The sequence below is a fragment of the Pseudophryne corroboree genome, chromosome 4 (genome assembly GCF_028390025.1).
Source record: "Pseudophryne corroboree isolate aPseCor3 chromosome 4, aPseCor3.hap2, whole genome shotgun sequence".
Classification (NCBI taxonomy): Eukaryota; Metazoa; Chordata; class Amphibia; order Anura; family Myobatrachidae; genus Pseudophryne; species Pseudophryne corroboree.
Window position 1 is genome coordinate 44,754,145 of NC_086447.1, and position 5,571 is coordinate 44,759,715.

The window sequence follows — 5,571 nt, forward strand, 5'->3', positions numbered from 1 at the left end:
ACCTTAAAATACACATAGAAAAACAAAATCTATAAATTATTTTGTCGCATGCAAAAATAGCAGCAGCCTCTGTACTACTTACACACTGGGACAGGACTCATGAGGACTCTGTGTGTGTGTTTGTGTGTCTCTCTCTCTCTAGACCAGGGCTGGCCAAACCAGTACTCGATATCTACCAACAGTTCACATTTTCCAGACCACCTAGCTGGTGCACAGGTGTAGTCATTACTAATTAAGATGTGCTGCATTCATTCCTAACTGACAATTCTACAGATCTCCAGGAGGCCTGGAAAACATGAACTGTCGGTAGATCTTGAGGACCGGTTTGGCCAGCCCTGCTCTAGACCCTCATTAGATAACAAGTCACACAGGACTCAAACACCCAAGTGTGAAGAGAGCTGTAAATGACACAGGGACCCCACCCTGTGTCACTTACAGCTCTCTCCACCCTTTTATCTCTCCTCTGGTTGGGAAGCTCCATCGATAGTTCATGAAATCTGATACTCCTGTGTCTCTGGCTGGACTGCATACTGTCCTGCTCGCATTCTGGCTGTCTGGTTCTTCTGCTGCATAAGTGGGAAAGCTAGTGATGTCAGTGTGCTCTGTCCGGGGGGGCCCTGACAGAGGGGGGCCCGGGGTACAGTATGCCCTGCATCCCCCCCTTAATCTGGCTATGGGTTTGAGACACTCCATAGAATGAGAGTAGCATGGAAGAAAGTCTAAATGAGAGAGTGGGAAGAGGTGGTGAGAGGGAGTGCAAAATGGGTGGACCAGAGTTTGACTGGAAACAAGGCTGCAAATATAGGGAGAAGAGTGGCGGAGAGCTTTGTAGATATGTTATAGAAGTTTAAATTGGAGATGTGTGCAGACCCTTGTGTTTTAGTTTTGGTTCTAAATCATCGTTGTGTTTTGGTATTAGCAAAACTACCCTCAATTGTTTTTTCTTTTTCTTTTTCTTTTTTTATGGACCTGTTTTTGTTCCTACAGTATTGTTAACACCAATTACATTCAATTTGACCACCCTCCAGGTCACAATATTGTTTCACCAACGTTGGTCAAAGGCTGCATCAAGCTGGCTGGCTTGATTTTTTTATTGATCAAGTACTAATAGTCTAAAGGTAAAAGACTAGTAGAAAATATAATAAATTGCCAAAACATTTCTCAAATCACTGGCCTCAGGTTAGTACAGGTGATTGCTGCCGGAGTAAAGTTTAGTAGAAAAATAGATCACCATCAAACTTACTCAAAACAGCAAATTATAGGTCTGAGACCAGGACAGGTGATTGGGAATGCAGTACTTAGTGTAACATAAGGCATTTATTACTTTAAGGAAAAGTAAATCAGGAACATGGAACAAATTATTAAAATCCAAGCTTCCAAATGTGATTTTATAAATGCAAACTGAATCCAAATAGCAAATCACAGACCTCAGGACAAAACAGGCGATTCTAGCCAAACCAGCCTAGTAGAAAAGATAAGAATAACAACCTTTTCCAACCAGCAAATCACAGTCCTCAGGCCAGGACAGGAAAATGGAGATACTGTAACAGGCTGATAGTCTTTACACCAAAACAGCAAGGTGGGCAAAGTCCATAATGAAAAATGGTGCAATATAATGTTCCAGACTTTGATAAAGACACTTTTGCAAATGACATAACAGGGAGTAGATTCCTCGATGGAAGACATCCCTACTTCTACTTACTTTAGCACTGCAAATGCAGCAGATGCCTTGATAAATGACATTATTTGAGTAAAAATATTTCCACATGAACGAGGTGACTTTTTTAGTCTATTGTTCATGCATGACAATGCATTGCTTGTCACTAGTATGAAGTGCTGCCCCCAACACAAACACCATAATCTTCATTAATTTTATTAAGTAGTTCTTGTTGAACAAATAATTTTTCAACATTTTCATGAGTGACAGATACACAACTTTCCACCTCATTCTGTTGCACATTTACAACCACCACCGCCATCATCATCATCATCATCATCATCATCATCAATATTTTTACTACTTCTTATCCACACATTTACCTAGTTTTCAGAAATAGAGGAAGGAGGCTTCTCTATGATTACAGAGTCAAAAACTCAGACATATCACTGAAGGACACCCTTAGACTCTCCTCTGAAATCTGTGAGGCTTGTGAACACAGTTTGTTCTTCAGCCTTAGTGTTCTTTTTGTGCAAGGATTTTCTTGTTTTAGAGGTAACATATCTAGACTCTAGCGAGAAGGTGTTGAATGCAAGGTTACAGAAGATACCTGACTTTGTTTGGCCCTGGCTTTCCCAATATGCATTCTATTGCATGAAAGAGCAGTAGCAGGATCACCACCCACAAATAAAGGCCACGGTCTGAGTCTTTCCTTGCCACTGCATGTGGTGTGGGACATGTTGGCAATTTTATATTTTTTGGTAGTAACATTTCCCTTCATAGTTAGAGATTAAGTTTTCTTACCGATTGTCAAACATTATTTATATTTGGAGTGCTCTTTCTTACACCTTCTGCTTATGCCTTGACCTTTTCTAAAAGTACTGTAGATGTTGAAGAAGTACTATGACTGCCAGCACTAGTCGTTGGATGCTCTTGTTCTTCTATAGATTCACGATTGATTAAAACCAAGACAGCAGTAAAGCTACAGATGTGTCCTGCTACAGCTTCGCTGCTTATAGCAGCATGCTGTAGCGGATTCTCAATACGTATGCATAGAAGTCAATGGGAAGCAGACGCGCACACATTCCACTCCCATTGAAGGCTATGCCGGGAACTGCCAGGACCTGTGAGCTAAAAATGGACACATCTGTACTGTACCTGAACATGTAACTGCCAAAACACAAAGTGACCACACAGTGAGATAGGGAAACATCGGACTGTTACCTTTACCATGCAGGTTTATTAAAAGTCTTGAGAATTTTTTTTTTAAACCAGAAAAAAAATAGTATTCTTTGTGCTTTTTTTGTCCACCAAGATGCAACACTAAGCAAATTAGATCTTTTTGGTCAGCTGTGGGTGGAGGAGAGACGCTGTGGGTGGAGGAGGAGAGACGCTGTGGGAGGAAGAGGAGAGACGCTGTAGGTGGAGGAGGAGAGACGCTGTGAGACGCTGAGAGGACACGTGACCCGGAAGTGACATGAGCCAGTTGCCAGGCGCTGGGGGGACGAGCAGGACGCGCTCGTGCAGACCGAAGGAGCACCAGAGCAAAGAGCTGATCAGGCTTTCGCACTGAACCCAGGGGCCAAGCGGAGCAGGCAGCAAGAGATTGTGCTGCTGCTGCTCCGTGTGTTTGTGAGCCAGGGACAAACAGGAGCAGGGGAGTGTGCTGCTCCGTGTGTGTGTGTGTGTGTGAGCTGAGATCTGAGCAGAAAGTGTTCTGCTCCGAGGGTGAGTGTGATCCAGGGACTGAGTGTGATCCGGGAACTGAGTGTGAGTGTGAGCCGGGGACTGAGCAGAACAGGCTGCAGGTGAGGGTGTGAGTGTGATACAGGTTAGAGTGCAACTGCTGCTGTCCTATTTGTGTGTGAGTGCTTGGAAGTGAAAAAGAAAACCCGTTGTACAGTGCTGCTACAAGGAAGGTGATCACCAAAGTGGAAGAACTTCACTGAGGGCAGGCCAGACGCGGGCCGGACACGCAAATATCACATCTCTTAAACACTAATTTGAATTTTTTTGACTGTTTTCCACTGATACACTTATACATTTGTACATTTACATTGCATTACCAATTACTTTACTGTGTTGAAAATTGTCTCTAGCCACAGCTAGGCTATAGCATTGTGTTGTGTAGCATAGTCTGTACTAAGTTGTATTGTAATACATAGTCAGTATTGTTTGTATTATATTGTATTGTTTTTATAAAGGTACAGGACGTTAGAGTTTTTAGACAAAATGGGGGAGTCCATGGTTGGGAATCTCACTCAGTGCATGTCGTGTATGATGTATGCGCAACTGGAGCAACCAGCCCAGTGTGAATACATCTGTGCGAGGTGTACACTAACGGTTGCCCTGGAAGCCCAGGTAACTGATCTAGAGCTAACCGCTACGAGACTGAGGAGTATTCACAATCTTGAACTGAGCTTAGATAGAACAGTGGAGGAGTTGCAGGGGGCCCACCGGTAGTCGAGGGCGAGGACAATCAGGTAGCAAGCTGGGTCACGGTTAGACGGAAGAAGAAGAGGGGGAGTCAGGACATCTCCGACCTGCCAAACCCCAATAAATTTGCCCAACTGGACAAAGATTCTGGGGATAGCAGTGAGGAAATGACGGCACAGGAGGATACCGTTCCCTCTAGCAACCAGAGGAGCGGTCCCTCCAGGACAAAGTGAAAAAAAGAAAGTGAGGTACCTAGTCAAATTGTGGTGGTAGGGGATTCTATTATCAGGAAAACAGATAGGGCAATCTGCTACCAAGACCGTGATCGCCGTACAGTCTGTTGTCTCCCGGGTGCTCGGTACGGCACATTGCGGACCGGGTAGAAAGATTGTTGGGATGGGCCAGGAGGGGCTGGGAATGACCCGGCGGTCTTCGTGCATGTTGGCACCAACGACAAAGCAAGTGGTAGGTGGGATGTCCTTAAGAAAGATTATAGGGACCTAGGACAAAAATTAAAGGCAAGGACATCTAAGGTAATATTCTCTGAAATATTACCTGTGCCACGCGCTAGTCCAGGAAGGCAGAGGGAGATTAGGGAGGTAAATGTGTGGCTTAGAGGTTGGTGTAGGAAGGAGGGGTTTGTGTTCTTAGAACACTGGGCGTACTTCTCAATCAGGCGCCATCTTTTTGGTCGCGATGGATTGCACCTGAATGAGGAGGGGGCAGCGGTGCTGGGGGGAAGGATGGTTAGAAGGTTGGAGGAGATTTTAAACTAGGTGCCTGGGGGAGGGATTAGAAAGAATTAGTGGGACAACTAGAGAGCGAAGAATAGTGGGATAGATAAAGTAAAATGGGGGTGGAGAGGGGGCAAGGAGAAAAATAGTCAGCAATGGTAATTTAATGGAAACCGAGGTTCCTAAGGAAATGCTATGTACAACAAAACTTGTGGATCAGGGAATTAATAAACTTAAGTGTATGATTGCAAATGTGAGATGCCTAACAAGTAAAATGGGGGAATTAGAGGCAATTGCACTTAATGACCATTATGACATAATAAGCATTACTGAGACATGGTGGGACGATTCTCACGACTGGACGGCAAACATCGAGGGATACACTCTCTTCAGGAGAGATAGAACTAATAAAAAGGGAGGGGGTGTTTGTCTCTATGTTAAACCATTCTTAAAACCATATTTAAAGGAGGTCATTTACAAGGGGACTGGAGATAACGTAGAGTCATTATAGGTTGAGATTTCGAGTGGGGGTAAAGATACAAAAACACTTTTAATAGGGACATGCTATAAACCGCCAGATATTAGTGTGGCTGATGAATTACAACTCTTGCAGCAAATTAAAAAAGCTACAGGTATGGGGGACATCATTATTGTTTGGGACTTCAATTACCCGGACATTAACTGGAACACTGAAACAGTAAATACAGCTAGGGGTAACAGGTTCTTAAACATGCTAAAAGATCA